The sequence below is a fragment of the Echinops telfairi genome, unplaced genomic scaffold (assembly GCF_000313985.2).
Source record: "Echinops telfairi isolate 266 unplaced genomic scaffold, ASM31398v2 ScPeMD7_7465;HRSCAF=8503, whole genome shotgun sequence".
In the NCBI taxonomy this organism is placed as follows: Eukaryota; Metazoa; Chordata; class Mammalia; order Afrosoricida; family Tenrecidae; genus Echinops; species Echinops telfairi.
The window spans coordinates 6,815,682-6,835,804 of NW_022111365.1; the positions used below are offsets into that span (position 1 = coordinate 6,815,682).

General features: G+C 39.4%; 1 protein-coding gene and 1 pseudogene across 1 annotated transcript in view; both read right to left on the reverse strand.

Moving 5' to 3' along the window:
• CCDC15 (coiled-coil domain containing 15) overlaps positions 1-20,123 on the reverse strand; it is a 109,878-nt gene that overhangs the window by 21,081 nt on the left and 68,674 nt on the right.
• LOC115873141 lies at positions 10,213-10,933 on the reverse strand (annotated as a pseudogene).

Below are 20,123 nucleotides of genomic sequence, written 5' to 3' on the forward strand. Positions count from 1 at the left end.
CTTCTTTCTCCCAGAGCGGCAGGTGATTTCAAACAGTTGACTTTTTGTTTAGCAGCGGAGTACTTAACTACTGCACTACCAGGACTCTGATCGGCCAGCCTTTTCTCAGCTGTGCCCACAGGCAGGCTTCTCTCTCTGGCCCTTAGCCTCTTGGTTCCTCAATCCCTGCCAGTTACAAAGCTCTTTCGCTCTACCAGTCAGTACTCAGTTGCATCCTACTCTATCAGTAAGCATTAAGCCTGAAGGCACGTTCTCTCTGTAGGTGGGCACACACTGTAAAGATCTCACTGAATCAACCACTTCAATGACCCGCATTGGTCTGATTGTATTGCCACTGTTTCTCTGCCATTACTTTCACCAAGTCATGCACACTTTGGTGTTAGGCTTTCTGTCTCCTAAGTCTAGGAGGTTTTCAGCACTGGGATCACAGATCCAAATGACACAATCTGTTTCCATCTATGTCTTGGTCGTAGCGAGGTCTTCTCCAGTTTGGAGATTGTCTCTTTTTTCCAGCTTAGTGGGCAGGGCAAAGTTGATCATCAGTTTGTTAGGGTTTATGCACCTTATTTGCACGGTCCTACCCCCAAAGGGATTCTATGAACCTTATCCACATTATTAGCAAGATGTCTAAACTTGTGGTGGACCACAAGTGCCTTATTTGTAAGTTCCACCCAATCGCTGCCTAAGAGTTACAAGACCATGGACAAGAAAGGCCATATAAAAGTGATTTATCACACTAAGTTAGGACTACAAATCCCAAATCAGAGCTTATTTTGTTATCATATAACTTTTTGTTGGGCAAATCTCACAACAAACCTTATTTTGTATAATCTTTTCCTGTAAATCTTGTTTATAATCCAAGAGGAAATACATGTTTGGCTCTCTTATGCTCCCTTCCAAAAGTTTGTTTCAAGGGTGATGCAATGATTAGGTGAAAATAAATGATAGTTCCTAAATTGAACCAGTTGATCTAAATGAATCAGCAGGATGTTGGCTAATCTTCTTTCTTAGGGTGCATTGTTTAAAAAATATATTAAAAGCTTTATGTAAACTCTTCCTTATTAGAATGAACAATGCTAAATGCTAAAGTAATTTCTATTTTCCCGAGTCCAAATGCAACATGATGACTATTGATTTGGCTGATTATTTTCTTCCATACCAACTGCACTTGGAAATCTAGTTTCTACCTCTGGCATTCCTCCAACATGTTCTGGTGAAGGTCATCTCCTGATTGTCACATTCAGTGAGCATCTCAAGTTACCTTTCTGTGTGTGTGTGTTTTTTATTTTGAAGACTGATCCTTTCTTGAATTTTTCTCTTCTATGATTCTTAGGAAATAATGTGTCCAGCTCTTCTAAGATTTCTCCTCTAACCAACTACTAAACTTGGCGTTCCCTACATTAGTTGGCACTCTCTCACTTTGCCCCTCCATGTTTTATTATTATTTGAGTGAAAATTTACAGAGCACCTTATTTTCCCATACACATTTGGATTGGTGACATTCGTTGCAGTCCCCTTAGTTAAACAGTACTCTTCCCACAGCCTCTCTGGGTTCCCTCTTTCCATTTGGCCTTCTTACCTGCCCCTTCCTATCTTCTGAACTTTGTTTTTGAGCTAGTACTGCCATTTTGGTCTCATGGTGATTGTTCTGAATAGTAAATTTTTCCTAGGCATTATCCCTCCAATTTATAGATACAGCTATGATTTGGCTGAAAGGGGATCTCTATAGTTAGGTTCAGTTCTAGGTTTGAAGGGTGTCTAAGGGCCATAGTCTTGGGGGCTCTGCCAATTTCTATTAGACTACCCTTGTCTTTTTTTTTTATGATTTAAATCTTGTTCAACATGTGCCTTCTACTCTGCTCATAATCTTCTACTAAGATCAGAGCAGCAGCAGTGGTGGTTTTAGGTAGTAAAGGTTGTGAGTCATAATCTGTGGTTCTTCTGGATTTAGGTAGTAGAGGCTGTGAGTTCTGTGTTAGTTTTGGGGGGATAATTCTGTGGGTTTTGGGGGGGGTTGTCTTTGGTTTTCTTAGCTCCCTTGCTTCTTTTGGGGAGAGACCAATAGTTGTAACTATTGTAACCAAAAGATTGCAAGATTTTAAGACCCAGGTCATTACTTACCAAGGTAGGATGTAGAACAATTTCTTTGTGAACTGTATTTATGACAATTGACCTAGTTGCCCCCCAAAGACTATGGCCCTAAGCTCCCAAGCCTAGTGACTCAGTTCTTCAAGGTTTTTGGTTATAGCTAAGAAGTTTTTACTATAAGTATGTACTATAATGTACATGGATATATTTGAAGCCCTTACAAATACATATATAGACATATCCTGCCAAGCCTACATATGTTGTTGTTAGGTGCCATAGTGTTTGTTCTGACTCAAAGCAACCCTATGCACAACAGAATCAAACAGTGCCCCGATCTGCACCATTCTCACAATTGTTCTTAGGTTGGAGCCCACTGTTGGAGCCTTTGTGCTAATCCATCTTGTCAAGGGTCTTCCACTTTTTCACTGCCCTTCAACTTTACCAAGTGTCCTTCTCCAGGGACTGGTCTCTCCTGACAACATGTCCAAAGTGAGACGAAGTCTAGCCATCTTTGCGGGCGCATGCACACACACACACACACACACACACACACTCCTGACAACATGCCCAAAGTATGTGAGGTGAAGTCTAGCTATCTTTACACACACATGCTCACTCACTCACACTCAATCACGAATGGGTGTACTCCCATATGCTGTCCCACAGATATTCATATTATTACATATCTATTTATGTATCAACTTAGAAATTGTTGGTTATTGCTATTATAGGATTGTGGATATGATAGCATTTAATACTGTTATACTTTACTCTTGTGTACCTCTTCCTCTAGCTTGGCCCTATTGTTTGGAGCTTTCTCTTATTGTATATTGCCTTCTTCCTTACCCAAGTTAATATATACTCTCCAGTTAGTGGTTTTCCTTCTTTTGTCTCATTCTTGGTAGCCATCAAAAATGTTTCTGCATAAACCCTTTTTTGATCTCTTATAATAGCTGTCTCAAATAATATTTTTGTCATTTGTGAGAGATTAATTTCACTCAGCATAATGTCCTCCAGGTTCAGTCATGTTATGAGATAATTCATGACCTACTGTTATTCTTTAATATTATGTAGGATTCTATTAAATGTAGGTACTAAAGTTTGTTTATTCATCTGTTATTGAGCATTTACTGTATATAATCGAGTATAAGCTGAGTTTTTCAACACATTTTTTAGTGCAGGTTTTTGTGGTAAAATTAGGTGCCTCGGCTGCTATTCGGGTCAGTTTATACTTGAGTATATACAGTAGGTTCTTTGCATCTTTTTGCTATTGTAAACAGTGTTATAATGAACATGGGTATGCATCTATCTAGTCAGCTTTTATTTATGTAGGAGATATACCTAGTGTATTTATATAAGATTCAGAAGGGAACATAGATATCATTGTTAACATCAGATGGATCTTGGTTGAAAGCAAAGAATACTAGAAAGATGATTAGTTGTGTTTTATTGACAACAAAGGCATTAGACCATGTGGATCATAGCAAACTATGGGTAACTTTGAGAAGAATAAGAATTCCAGAACACTTCATTGTGCTCATGCAGAACTTGTACCTGGATCAATAGAGAGCTGTGCAGAATTTGTACCTGGATCAATAGGTAGGTGTGCGAACAGAAGAAAAGAATACTGCATAGCTTAAACTCAAGAAGGTATTTTTGTCTTTTTTGGACAGTTGCAGCCTGGTATTTCTATTCTACTAGACACAGGTGTCCTCAGGCCTCCAAGAGAAAAGACTCACACTCAGGCTTGCTTCTACGATAATAAAATTCCTGATCCACATCCAACCCCAGCATTTAGTTCTGCCTTTTCTCTCTCTTTTTTTAAAAAATTTTCCTCATCTTCGCCTCCCAACTTCTGCTCTTTCCTCTCAGGACTCCCTCACCTTCTCGTTCTTACCTTTCTCCCTTTCCTTCCGTTTTCTCTTCATAGCTTCAACCGAGTTTCTCTTACAAACACAGATATACACAAACCTTGTCTCCTGGGCTGAATACTTGCTTATACTCTTCTTCTGCCTCACCCACCATCGCCTCACAATTCCGCTCACCTTCCCCTAGGAAATACATTCCCGTATTAACAAGTATTACTGCACCTCTTAAAACCACCTTTTCCAATATCTTATAACCTATCTGGGTAACCTAATTATCCAGAAGGCCAGTAATTGTTACTACTATCACATATACCCTACTTTCTCACCTCCTCCTCCCACTTGCCCCATTTAGCTAATTCTTTTCCTTCTTACTCATCTCTTCACAGAACAATTTCCTGCTCCAATTAGACCTCTCTCCAGTAACTGGAAAGAGTCAATTACCAGTACACAATCTACCAGACCTTTCACCAATTACAGCTGCACCACTATGCCATGGAAACAACAATCAACAGCAGTAAACCCTCAAATCAAGAAAACCAGAATCTAACAACTGAAAATTACCCATGCCCAATGTAATACACTGAGGCCCTGGACCTAACTGAAAATATAATTTAAAAGAATGATGTTTAGGATCTTATAAGTAGTATTGGGAACACTCTAAAAACCAATGAACGAAATTGAGAAGCTAAAAACTTCACATTCTAATGAAATCCAGTAGAGAGTGAGGTAGCAGAAATAAATAACTTGGTAAAAGAACTGAGGAATAGAATGTAAGAAATGTAAAAAAAAACCAGTGAACTCAAAGGAAATGACAAAGGAAATGACTACAGGAAATGAGAGAAATAATCAAATCCTAAAGCAAAAGAACCCAAAGAAAGCCTGAGAATTATGTAAGACATGATCGAGAGAAACAACCTACATCTCAGCAGGATCCCAAAACAAGAGGACAAAGAAAAAAATGTACAGAGAATAGTATGATAATTCATGGAGATAAAAATAATCCAGGAGGATGAGAGAACTCCAAATAGGGCAGACCCCGGAAGAAAAACATCAAGATATATAGCAGTCAAGTTATCCAATTTAATGGAAAAGTTGAAATCTTAGGGGCAGCTAGGGAAAATACAACATTCACCTATAAAGGTCAACTGGTAAGGATAAGTTCAGACCTCCCAGTAGAAACTATGCAAGCAACAAGGCAATGGAGCAACATAGACTAAACCTTGAAGAAGAAACAAAACTGCCAACAATGAACTCTATATCCAGCAAAATTATCTATAACATGAGGAGAAATAAAGATGTTCCAAACAAGTAAAGATTAAAAGAACTTGTAAAAACAAAACCAGTATTACAAAAGAAACTAACCAGATCATTAATATCAAGAGAATCAACAACAGCAGTATACAACCATGAGACTATCACAAAAGACAACACCACTGAGAAACCAATACATTGAAAAGAACAGATCAACCAACACAGGTCTAAGGGAGGAACAAAGACATGAATAAATACACACACACAAAAGAAAAAAAGGACCAACCCAAATACTAAAAAATAACTGTAACAAACCCACATTTACCAATAATAATTCTGAATGTTGGTGGATGCACCAACCAAATTACAGAGCATAGCAGACTGGATTAGGGCACAAGACCCATCAATATGCTGCCTTCAAGAGACATACCTAAACCCCTAAACAAAGACAGACTAAGGGTCAAAGGAAGCAAAAAATCAGCCAAGCCAATAGGAACACCCCGCCCCCACCCACCCTCAAAATGGAAGAGCTGGAAATATTAAGTTCTGATAAGATAGATTTCAAAACAAGGAAGATGACAAGAGACAAGAACACTTTAAAACAGACCACATGCTAGGTCACAAAGTAAGCCTTACTTAACAAATTCAAACACATTGAGATAATACAACCTATCTTCTCAGACCATAATATTATAAAACTAGAAATCAACAATAGGAAAAACAGGAAAATAAAGATACCGTTTATACTGGTATATATGCCGAGTTTTTCAGCACGTTTTATGAAGATTTTGTGGTAAAATTAGGTGCCTCGGCTGATATTCAAGTCAGCTTATACTTGAGTTTATACGGTAAACATAAGGGAGCTTGACTAACATTCCATAAGAAGACTGGGCATTCGACTATCTAAGGAATGAAATTAAGAATTTCATTGAAACAACATATTAAAATCTCTGGGACAGAGCAAAAGCAGTTATCAGAGGACAATTTATAGCAATCAATGCACACATGAAAAAAAAAAGGAGACAACCCAACGCCCCCAAAAACTAGAACAAGGAAAGAGCATAAAGCCTCTAACAAGAGAAGAAAATAAGTCATAAAAATTAGAGCAGAACTAGACTGTAGAAAAGCAATGGGGAAAAAATCAACAAGACAAGAAGCTGATTCTTTGAAAGAAACAAACTTAACAAACCACTGCCAAACTTAACAAAGGAAAAAAAGAGAAGATATCTAGAATCCGAAATGAAAAAGGTCACATCACAATTGATCCAAATGAAGCAAAAAGAATAATACACACTTCTATGAAAAACTACTCCAACAAGTTTGATAACCTAGAAGAAATGGACAAACACAATCTACCCAAATTGTCACAAACAAATGTAGAAAACCAGTACAGCTTCACAGGGGAATTCTACCAAGCCTTCAATGAAAAACTATCACCAATTCTACACAAAGTATCCCAGAACATAGAAATTGACAAAAACTCCAACTCATTCAATGAGGAGAGCTTATAACAGGAAAGGCCCCACAAAGAGAGAGAACTACAGCTGATATCCCTTATGACCATAGATGCAAAAATTCTCAACAAAATTCTGGCCAACAGAATTCAACAATATATCAAAAACCAAAAATAAATCCAAAACACCCCTGATCAAATGGGATTCATACCAGGATGTCAGGAAGGGTCAACATCAGAAAAACAATAAATGTAATCCACCACACGAACAAGAAAACAAACAAACAAAACAGAATCACATCAACAGATGCAGAAAAAAGTCATTTGGCAATATCCAAAATCCATTTCTGATAAAAAATATACAACAAAATAGGATTATAAAGAAGACTCCTAACTATAATAAAAGTTATATATTAAAAACCAACAGCCAACATCAAGCTCAATGGGGCGGGGAGGGGGGGGAGGACAAAAAAAAAATTCCAAGAGTATGGGAACTAAACAAGGATATCCCCTATCCTTTCTTATTCATCACTCTTATTCAACATAGTGTTGAATGTTTTAGCCAGAACCAGGAGACAACAGAAAGAAATCATGGGGATACAATCAGGCAAAGAAGACGTGAAACTCACTATTTGCAAACTACATGAGTTTATATATTAAGAATCCTAAGGACTCTACAATAAGATTATTGGAAAACAATCTAGGAATTTGGGAAAGTGGCAGGATACAAGATTAACAAACAGAAATCAATCAGATTCCTGTATATCAACAAAAAGAACTCAGAAAGAGACAAAGAAAATCGTTTTCTTTTACAATAGCCACACAAAAGCTGAAGTACTTAAGAATAAACATAACTACAGAAACCAAAGACCTATACTACAGAACACTAAAAGAAACCAAGAGACCTACACATTTGGAAGAATACCCGATCATATATAGGCAGACTTAACATAGTGAGAATGCCAAGACTACCTAAAAATCATTTCTATTGAATTGATGCGGATGTATAACGATCCCATAAAACCATGTAGAACTGCCCCTGTGAGCTTATGAGCCTATAACTCTAGGAGAGTAGAAAGCCCCATCCTTCTCCTGCGGAGTGGCTGATGGTTTCTAATTTTGGACTTTGTGGATCACTGTCCAACCACTACGTCACCAGGGCTCCTAAAGCAATCTATAAATACAATGCAATTCCTATCCAAATCCCAACTACATCCTTTAAAGAAATGGAAGAACTCATAAGGGAAACAATCTAGCATAAGCAAAGAACTCCTCGAAAAGAAAAAAGTAGGAAGACTCACACTACCTGACCTCAAAACTTATTACACAACCAGAGTAGTCAAAACAGCTTGGTACTGGTAATCCTGAGAGATCTGTAGACAAATGGAACAGAACAGAAAACCCAGAAATAAAAGCATCCACTTACAGGATGCTTTTATTTTTGACAAACAGATTTTTTTTTAAAAACCTAAATGGGAAAGAGACACCCTCTTCAACATCTGGTGCTAGAAAAACTTGATCTACATTTGCAGAATAAAACAGGACCCATACCTTGCTCCATGCACAAAAACAAACTCGAGATGGATTAGAGAACTAATGTTAAACCCGAAGATATGAGGATCATCAACAAGAAAACCGGGACAAACTTAATGGCCTTTCTACAAGGCATTCATAGACTACCAAGCATTATAAAGGAAGTTCACACAGCAGAAGACAAAATAGACTGGGGACCTATTGAAAATAAGACACCTATGCAAAAAAGATTTCACTAAAAGTAAAAGGAGACACACAGAATGGGAAAAAATCTTTAGCAATGACACAACAAACAGAGACTAATCACTAAAATAAAGAAAGAATTCTGCAACAACTTAACAAAAAGACAACAAATAATCCAGTTAAAAGTGGGCAAAGTATGGGGTCTTAAAGGTTTGAGGTTAAAGAAGCGGCCATCTAGCAGGGAAGGCACAACTCTCATAAAATATATAGCACACCCTTATTAGAACATCTCAAAAACCACATCAAGAAAGGAAACCCCATACAGACAGTCAGTCTTCCAGGTCAAAGGAAGCAGAAGAAAATCAACAAATTCCTGCCAAATGGCAGTGTTTTATGGTCACCCCAAATTAAGACATTCCTGTAAGAATAATCAGTGAACTTTACTGAGATCAGATCAAGAGGAAGGAGGGCTTATGTAGATTAGCAGGGCAAATGCACTTTGGATAGTTGATGGACCAAGTGGGATACCCAGACACTGGGAAAATGCTTAACCCAAATGAGGGGAACATACCCAGGAATTTGTTCCTAACCGAACACTCTGACATCCTCTGATCAACCTCCAGTGAGAGTAAGAAAACGTGGACAATAGACTGATCTGAGGTGCACAGCACCTTCCACAGGCCATACTAGAAGGACTCACCGGGAAACTCCTCTGCCAGAAACTTAAGCAGAGGTCTGAAGGGGAACTGATTAACAAACACAGTAGTAATCAAATTCAATTTTAACTTAAAAGTTCAAGGAAAGAGTACTCAAGGGTCAATGGATAGATCTGGATATATTGCTCTGAGGATGCCCAATGAATGGTAATCTGGAACCAACATATATTTGCTTATTTCATGCCCTCTTTATCTTTATGTGACAAGGGTTATTAGTCTACCAGACAGGGCTCGACCCCATCAATGAGGGTTAATATCCTGTGCTTTCTATTAGTGAAACCTCTATTGGTTTTGATGGCCAATGTTGATGAATCCTTACTTGGGGTCTGCCCTAGTCTTGTACAGTTATGTTTTTGTTTGTTTTGTTTTAAAGGAATAAGAACTTTTAGTAAGTTTAAAACCAAACACATTTCCATCAAATGCCAGGAATTTAAGCAGAGATCTGAAGGGGAACTGATGGACAAGCACAGTAGTAGGTACGAAGTAGAACAATGATCTTGGCTTGGGGTGGCTGGGTCAGTACTATAGACTGTCAGAGACAAACTCAGTCACTGCAAATGGTCATTTTCTGGCAATGGCCACTGTTACTTGTAGCTGAGTAGAACCACATTAGGGAGAATGGGAAAAGTGAGTACCGCTTCTTATCAAGCTTTCCCTCTACCTCCTTGCTGGATGCAACAATGATCATGCCACGGACCAGTGCAGGGTAGACTGTCAGGGAGGGACCAATGGCTCTGTTTTTCTTCAACCAGTGAGATTCACCTCCACAGTAATACCTGTAGCTTGAGCCTGGGCTGGACAGGAATGCAGCTGTGGCAGAGGCAGTTGGAGAGGGCAATGGGCTCTCCTGCTGAATGCTGTTGGGTGAATGTATGGGCAAGTTGCAAAGGTCAATTGCAAAGAGGTAAGGAGTGATGAAACAACTCAAATCAGGCAACTGCTCTTGACATTGAACTCCCAACCCTACCTGCTGCTGAGGGGAAGCCACCTCTCATGGGGGAGAAGTAAATGGGGTGGGAGGCCTTATTCTCAGAACTGAGTTTTTTCAGGACCGAGGGCTTTAAGTAATAAGGATTCTGATTCTTTATTCTCACCCCCACCCCCCTTCTACTCTTTTCACTCACTCCTCGTGCTTCTTTTTTTGCTTCTTCATTGATGCCTTGCTCTCTTTCAATGTGTATCTTGCGTTCTTGCTGTATCACTGAGTCTGAGCTGTCTGAGTTAGATGACTTCTGTCTCTGAGTTTCTTTTTTTTCTTTCTAGAATAAAATTCTAGAAGAATTCTCAGGGTCAGTTTTCTCAAATTGCTGACTTTGCCTCTTCATTCTCCTCTTCTTCATCAGGTATCAGATGGCTGCATGAAACAATCCTTTGCAAAGTAGTCTTTATAACCACACTTCTTGCAGGCAGTGTTCAGGACAGTCTCCAGAGTGGTTTTTTGCCCAGTGTAATTCTGGAAGGATGTCTCCACCTCTGGGATCCAGGTCTTCCCCAGTCCCTTTGTTGACAACTTTCATGGAGAGAGGTACTTTTTCCCTATCATTTTTCATGCCTTGGCCAATAAGCTTTAGCCATACTTTGTGTCCAACACCTACCATCTCAGAGGGCTTCTCTACCCAACAAGATAATATGTGAGTTCAATTGACATGACTAGACACTGTGATGAAGGCTCACATATTTACCCTGCAGATCAGGGAACAATCTTTGGAATACATGGATTTCCTTTCTAGATTCTTTGAATAAGTCATTCCCAAACAATGGTCTTGTTTCCCACAGCCTGGGATTTTGATAAAGGTTCCACTGTCTGTTACCATAGCAAGCTCCTCTTGATAAACCATGTAAAGCGCATGGTCTCGGGTCTTTCCGGATTGACTCTCACTGTTCTTTGGCTCCTCCATTCCTCTTTTGCTAAACTATCTCAATTGTCCCAGGACTAGTTCCAGGTCACCTAGTTGCAGCACTGAACGAAGTACCAAAACCCAGTTATCTGTTTAAGAAAATTGGGATTGACGGAAATACAAAGATAGTGACAGGATTGATGATTACCTAGGGACATGGTTGGAGTGGGAGGAGGAAATGGGGAATCAACCTAAATGTGTAAGAGGAGGAGAAAAAAAGCTCCAAAGTTGATTGTGACAATGATTACACACCCCTTCTTGATTGAACCACTAAACTGTATCTTAATTATACCTCAATAAAAATATTTTATAAAAAATTGTATAAAACTAGGAAAAGTGTGGTGTAGTTGTATCCTCTCACCATTCTTACTCAATCTCCATGATGAACAAATCTCCAGAGAAACTAGATTATAGGAAGAAGAATTCAGCATCAGGATCAGAGGAGGTCATATTAACAACCTGCAATATGCAGATGACACAACCTCGCTTACTGAGAGTGAGGGGAGCTTGAAGCACTTGTTGATGAAGATAAAGGATTAGAGTTTTTTATTACGGATCACATTCAATGTAAAGAAAATCAAATTCCTTAGGTAGAGAACTAGATCAATAGGTAGCATCATGATAAATGGAGAAAAGATTAAAGTGTCAAGATTTTGTCTTGCTTGGACCCACAATCAATGCTCATGGAAGCAGCAGTCAAGAGATCAAAAGGCAAGTTGCATTAAGTAAATCTGCTACACAAGACCTCTTTTGAGTACTGAATAGCAAAGATTTACTCTGAGGACTAAGGTGGGTCTGACCCAAGCTATGTTATTTTCAATTGCCTCAAATGCATGTGAAAAATGGACACTAAATAAGGAAGACCAAAGAAGAATCAATGCATTTGAAACATGGTGCTGAAGAAGAATACTGAAAATAACAGGGACTGCTAAAAGGACAAACATCTATACATAAAAAAAGTATGGCCAGAGTGCTCCTTCGAGGCAAGGACTGGGCAGTGTTTTTCCTTCTGTTGTCATCGGGCAGCAATGAACTGGAACAGACTCAATGGTCCTAACAACCTATGAGGGGAGACCAAAAACCAAAACAGGACTGTTATGATGTTGAACACAGCTTGCAAGGACAGCACTATGGGAAAATCTCAAGTGTACGAGTGGTTTTCCCGTTTCAAAAAAGGTGAAATGTCGAATGATGACAAACCTCATTCTGGATGTGCCAATTTCCTGAATGGACAAAATGTCGACTCGTAGTGCATTTGGAGTTCCTTCCAGCAGATCAGACTGTTAATCAAGCTTTCTATTTAGAGGTTCTGAAAAGATTGCATAACAGTGTGTGATAAAAAAGGCCTGATTTGTGGCAGATAGGGTACTGACTTTGCCACCATGACAATGAACCTTCTCACACAGCCATCTCAATGTGCCAGTTTTTGGCAAAAAACCCCAGCACGCCTCTCTTGACCCATGCACCTGAGTCACCTGACTTCGCTTGGTGCAACTTCTTTTTGTTTCCATGAATGAAGAGGTACATGAAAAGGCAGCAAATTGAGGACATAGAAGAGGTGAAGAAAAAAATGAAGGAGGTGCTATCAGCCACCCTATTTGTTAAACAGAGGAGTTTAACAACTGTTTCCAAGAATGGAATGGCAGATTTGACAAGTGTATGTGTCATGTAAGTGTAATAGAGAGCACTTTGAAAGAGATAAAGTTGTTTTGTAAAAAATATTAAATATATAGCTTTGGAAAAAAATATTTTTTGGGTTTTGTTTTGTTTCGTTTTGTTTTTAGGTACCCCCTCATATACCTGCACTGGAATTTCTGGATTATTAGTATTTTTTATTTCTAATTTTTCCCCAGATCATTTTCATTTAAAAGAAAAGAAAGGTACAGCTCATGTATTTAACAATGTTTTTTTTTTTCTTTTTAGAGGTGTAATGTATATTTTCTAGTCAGTAATAATACAGAACATATTTGACTAAACTAGAGCCAGACATGACCATTAAAGACTCTACTACCTTCTATTCATGCTGAACTAGGCCATCTTGTTACCAGAGAATTTGACAAGATGGATTTGCTGAGTCTCAGTTTTTCCCCAAAGTTGACTCCACCCCAGATTGTACACAAGCTTGCACAAAGACACTTAACATACTATACAAAAAAAGTAACATTTAGCCTACTTCCAGCACACGGTACATTGGTGCCTAGGAAAATCGGGACAACACAGAGAGCATTTTTTCTTTCATAGTCCTATCAACCTAAAAGCGTACAGCATATTGTATCTTTAAGTGGTTAATTACAGACTTTCCAAACTTACATCATTAGTGGAGCCTGAGTATTCATCTATGAAAAAAAATAATGCAGCCACTTTGTTAGTTCATCTTGCATAGTTTGTTATGTTCTATATAGTCAAATGCCTTTTCATAGTCAATAAAACACAGGTAAACATCTTTCTAATGTTCTGTTTTCAGCAAAGATTCATCTGACATCAGGAATTATGAAGGAGCTGCAAAAAGTTTTTCATATGTACAAGTCAACAATCCTTATATTTTAGACGATAAATAAAGCTGTCCTAGAAATGTATACTTTTCTAAACACATTTTTACATTCTTTATCATTGGCAAAATTAATGATACTATCAATAGAATTACCATGTGTCCCGTGAGTATGATTTATAATGTTCCCCAATAAAATATGGATGGCTCTAAAGTGACACAGGGACATATATAAACTACGTATATATGGATGGATTTGGGGCTCATACTTAATTGTAGCCCTAATCTAAGAATATTCAGTCTTATGATGTGGTTCTACTCTATACTTGTCCTCATGAAGAGATCACTGAAGACACGGTTGCTATAGCATAGTGTGGTGAAAAAATCAAATGGTACCCAGGTAACAGATAGGATAGCACCTGGGGTCTTAAAGACTTGTCTTCAAACAGGCAGTCATCTAAGTGATGTGACAGCTAAATCCACACAGAAAAAGCATATCTGCTCATCTCATTCAAGGATTGTAAATAATAAAATCCAAGACCGAAGGAGGGAACAGTATGAATAGCTTAAATTCTGAGCACTTGGTTTCCAGAAGGCTATATCGATGATGACAGTCAAAGCCCCAAAATCCATTTGCAAGGTCCCCACTTGAACTCAAGGGGAAATATAGAGTGTCTGCTTACAGGGTATTGTGTACAGAACTTAGATGTCTAGACTATGGTAAGAACGTATATATTCAAGATTCGTTTTAACATACTATGGACCAATGGGTAGAAAGAGAAGAACGGGCTGGGGACTCTTCTCACTGAGTTACCATGTTCCAGAATGTAATTCAGAGGAATCCATACTCTAAATCTAAACATGACCATCTTGGTGGTGATGAAATCATATTCACCAAAGAAATGAATATGTTTTATTTAACATTTTTTAGTTTAGTTCTCGAATGAGTGATTCCATGAATGAACTATAAAATTAATGAAAACATAAGGCAAAGTACTTAATACCCAAACCAAACTCACTGTCATCAAATCAATTCCAACTCATATTAGTCCTAAGGACAGAACGGAACTGCCCCATAGTGTTTCCAAGGCTGTGGTCTTGACAGAAGCGGACAGCCACATCTTTCTTTTGTGGAATAGCTGGTGGGTTCAAACCACTGACATTTCAGTTCATAGCCAAGAGTTTAGTCACTGTAGCACCAGGAATCCATAAATAACAGAACACCATAAATTATTTCTTTTGACAGGGTTACTACACCAGGATACTTATCTTTTTAAAATAATTCTTCTAAACACAGAAGATTCTACAAAAGCAATCGAATCATTCAATAAGATGAAGACTTACTAATAAAATGGTTTATTTTCTTTTGCTTAGCAATTAATGATCAATTTTATTATTGTTTAAATTCACAAAGGATAGATACGTGATAAATGGTATCTATTATGGTTATGATTATTGGCTGAATGGAAAATATCTGTGCCTAACAAACACACTATCACCAGTTTTATCTAAGATCCAGGATTGGGTGAGGATTACTTCGGGCTTCAAGTGCTAACAGTCATTGAAGCACATCTATTGTCTATTTTATTGCAGTTACAGAGAGCTTTATTTATTTTCAAGGACTTGAAGTAGCAATGAAAAGAACTTAGTAAACCTTTAGTTCCTAAGACTCTGATCTCACTGCTAGCCCCTATAGATCACAATGCAACAAAAGGAACCATCTAAATTCATAAAAGATAGGACTCAGAATCAGTACAAAGCTGGTTGCTATGAGGTGGAAGTCAGACACACTCTGCTCTTCAACTTCACTAGTTCTAACACAAAAGTCAATCCCTCAGCACTCCCTACTTTTTGTGCTGGATCCAATAATTTGTCACAGTAGTCACACAGAATTTGGAGACCACATTCACAGTTATGTGGCTTTGAGACAGGGAGGGGTCCCATGAACTCCTTGTTAAATTATCCTAGAATTCATCCCAAGGAAAATTAAGCAAACAGAGCCAGTAAAAACCACATCCTAGAATGAATGGGCAGGTTGAATACCTACCCTAACTCAAACTCCTCAAAAGTTTTTTCTTAGAAAACTAGATGCCAAATATTTACAGTAAACAGTTCAATAAGCAGAGAAGGGGGGGCAGGGGGCTGCTGCCATGGAGAGGAGACCATGCAAGTGTAACATCCCATAATGAGTCCTGCATGGCCAGAAGCCTTCACAGGTGACTCCATCTTGGAAAACAAGTACATATGTACTTCATCTTAATAAATCAACCAATTTCAGGAACTCTCCTCCCTGTTCCCAGAAAGCTGAGACTGGAAACTGCAAGTTCTCCATTGGCATCTGAAATTGTATCAAAGTTTGGCCCTGAAAAAGTACAGACAGAGACAAAATTGTGTTATTTCAGAGTCCTTTCTGCTCCTTCTAGCAAGATTCCTCTCTTTTCTTAAATAAAACTCTTTTCCACTGCTGAATTATTCTGTCTTGTTTTTCTTACTTGCCAAGAGAAAGAACTTCCCAAGTCTTCTGCTCACCAGTCACCGTTTATTGGGGAAGTAACATGTTACAACTTGGGATCAGGGTCAACTTGGAAATAAAAGGAACAATTCAAGATCAGAGAGCATATCGGCAAGGTCTGGAAGGAGGTCCTGAATTGCAGTGCAAATCTCTCCCTTCTTTAATGTAACACAGCTTTGACCAGGACTGCTCCCTCAGCGGTTTTCTACTATCTGGCCCCTCCACCAGAGGGCCACTCTGCCATTAGCCTCTCTGCTGTGGACCTTGATGGCACTACTTGGTCAGTGTAGAAGCTTACTCAGCAATCTGCCATCAAACTTTCTGTCATCAGCCTCTCTCTGCTGCTAACTGGCCCAAGTCACAGCACTCTAATGTAAGAGTTTGCTCGGACTTGTCTACTATTGGCTCTCCACTTCTAACTAGCCTAATCCATAGCCAATGTAGCATCAGCAAAACCATGTGGGTTCCACATCACTGTGCTTCTCTTACTAGCTGAGTTCTTAGCCAACATCTCTCTCAACTTGGAGGCCTCTCCAATCTCTGTGCTTCAATTGTTTATATATTCTGATCCTCATCAGATACAAGGAATTTCTTCACCAGACCAAATTTCAACAATCCTCAATTACCTGTGAAATGTCAATCAGCTCTGGGCTTGTTAATTAAAAGACAAAAGTATCAAACCTTCAAGTTGTTTACAGTTTACTCATTGATATGAAGTTGATTATGACAGAGCTAGTTAGGTTATAATGTAATACCTTATCATTTGATCTCCCTTTTGACACATTTTAAGTTATTTCAGTCTTTAATATTTTCTGTTTACTTTTTGATTGAAGTTTTTGTTTTGTCTAGCAATTGTGGTTGGGTTTGTTTGTTCACTTGCCTCCTGTTTGTGTTTTGTATGCTTTTCTGTATATTAAATGCAGGATAGGTAGAACCACAGAGACAGTAACTAAATTGATAATTGCCTAGGGTCATGGCAGGGGAGAATGAGGGAAGTAGGGAGCTACTACAATGAGTACAAGAAGAAATTTTTCTGACTTCCGGTGGGATGGCAACTAACACACATCAAAGGGACTCCACAGAAATCAGCACAGGAGTTACTGAGAGGGAAATTCCACACTGCTGGGTCACAGGAGGAGCATCATAAAGATAAATAGACACAGATCCACTAGGTTTTGAGGACCTGGAAGCTTTTGACTTACCACTGTGGAGGCCAGCTAAGGCTTAACCTTAGTCCTGCCATAATCTCAGCCAAAACCGGGCTCTTTTGGCCAGCCCAAGGGCTTTACTTCAACACAGCAACAGCTTACCCCAGCCCCTGGGCAGGATTTAAACCCCTCCAGCCCCATGGTCAAGCAATTGTGGCTTAGCTATATTTTTACTTTTGTTTCTCTCTGCTCTCTTTCCCCACCAGTGTCAGTGCACTGTTTTTTTTCCTTCTCTCTTTACTGTCCCACAGCACTGCCAGCCTCTAAGTCACTCCCTTTTGCCCAGGGTAATTACGCCTGCCCTTCACCCAGCTTGAGGAGTTCTACCCTCCACAGAGTAACTTGTGGCTAGGGAAATACTGCTCATCTGCAGCTACAGGGGAATTCATGCCAACCCTCCAAGGCACTTTAAACCGCTGAGGGAAGTTCCCTCCACCTTCCATGGCACTCCACGTGGCTGGGGTAGCCCCTGCCCATCCTTTACAATGCAAAATGGCTGAGGGAACTTACTCCCCACTGCTATAGTGTTTCATGTGGCCTAAGGAAGCTCTGCCAATACTCTCCAGTGATCCACACTGTTGCAGGAACCTCTGAAAAACCTACATGGCGATCTAGCTGACTAGAACAATTCCATCCACCATCCGTGGTGCTCTACACCAAAACGGGCACACCTACCAGCCCTCTACCACACTCCAGTTGAGGCTGGCACCCAAACAGCCTCTGAGGTGCCCCAAGCCACTGTGGGCCACACCACTACGGCTTCCTGTGAGATCATCCAGTGCAATGCCAGCCTTGTAGGTCCACAACCACCCAACCAGCATCCACTGAGAGGACCATCCAATTTGCCCTCAAAATAACAGAATACTGCTTAGCTAGGAAAAGAGTGAAACCACAGGAGAAAAAAGCGGTAGCCTGACCCCACAGTGCAATTAGCTGCAGGCGGTTCAAAGAAGCATTCCTATGAGTCTCCCAAAGAGAGTCCAGTGCTCTAAGACTCTTTGGAGAATGCTGCCGGGCTCTTCTAAAACAACACAATGCAACAGCAACCAGCCCCAACAACCGCCAAAAACAGAAAGCAACAAATGGCAATGTCGGAAGAAGTATTGAACCTAATGATGTGCACAGAAGAAGCAGACATTGATCTACTACAGAAAGAAATCTTCAGAATGCTGCTTGGAGTCATACACGATATAAGGGAAACAATAAAGAAAAAGGACAAAATTATAGAAGAGACAAACGCCATGCACCAAAGAGACGCAATAACAAAAGCCAGTAGCAAATTCACAGACTTTGAAAACAGACTTGGTGAGGCAGAGAATCGCACCAATGACCTGGAATCCTCTTTAACAAATGGGAAAGGCAGTCAAATAAGGTAATCAGAGAAGCTGAAAAAAACCCTGAGATCCATGTCTGATGCTATGAATAATAGCAACATTAGAATACTTGGACTACTTGAACAAGACACAATGAAGAAGTCAATGGCAAAAATAGTACGGAAATTCTTAAGAGGAAAACTCCAGTTTAATGAATGAAAACCAGGTCACCATTCAGGTCACCATTGGAGTACTGGAAACAATAGAGGAATATGGCAGAGTGGCAGAATACAAGATCAACAAACTGTTTACACATCAGACAAGACCACGGAAGAAGGGATGAAAGGATTATTTGTACACGGAAAATTACAAAGCACTATTATAAGAAACCAAGAGTGACCTCCACAAATGGAAGAATGTCTCATGCTCGTGGATCGCAAGACTCAATATAGTAAAAATGTCAGTTCTGCCCAAGGCAATATGTAAGTTTAATGCTACCTGATTGTGCCAGGTGGGTTTATGGGGCCAACCTGGCCAATAAGAACATGTGGGATGAATAAGATCACAGTTTGTTTGGAGGGTAAGAGATAAATGGCTCGGCCAGCCCCACCTATTTCTCTCTTGCTCTGTGGTGAACGGGCCAGCATGTGGCTACTAGTTTTTTGCTTCAACTTGTGAGCTACACTACCTGTGGGACTGCAAAACGGTGGATTGTGTTGCTAGGGTTTGAGGTTCCTTTGAGACCTGCTCTGTGATGCTGCTGGTATATACCATATATACTCATGGATAAGCAGATTTTTTCAGCACATTATTAATGCAGTTTATGTTGTAAAAAGTAAGTGCCTTGGCTGATATTTGGGTCTGCTTATACGAGAGTACATATGGTACATCGCTTGAGCATGGGACTGTCAGAACCTGTAGTCTTGCTGACAGTTGGTGACCTGCCCTGCTGTTTGCTGCCTGTGGCTGGACTACCTGCATTGCCCTATGGATGACTTAGCTGTCTGCTTCCTTGATCTTGGACCCAGCGGCCCTTATGAGTTGAAGGACTTTCAGTATATCAACTATTCCACACAAGTGAGTTGAACTGAGCTCTCTGTACTGCTTTGTGGACTAATTAGCTGTAATATTCCTCCATGATATATAAATATAAATATATATATGTATATATATATGTATATATATATGTATGTATATGTGTGTATGTATGTATATATATATCCATAAATTTATAAGTGTCCTGGTTTTGCTTCTCTAGAGAACCTGCAGAAAAATGAAGCAAGACCCTTACCTCACTCCATGCACAAGAATAAACTCAAGGTGGATCACAGACCTAGAGGAAAACCCTGAAACTATTAGGGCCATCAATGAGGGAATTGGGACAAATCTGAATTGGCGCAGGGAATTCATAACTATGGGAAATAGGTAAGGACACAAATACAGATGAGCACAAATTGACAAGGGAGATAAACTGAAGACAAAACACCTGTTTATCAAAAGAATTCGCCAAGAGAGCAATATGAGAGCCCATGGACTGGGAAAACATCTTTAGCAATGACACATCAGACAAAGGCCTTATTACTAAAATCTATAGTATTCTGATAGCTTCCTA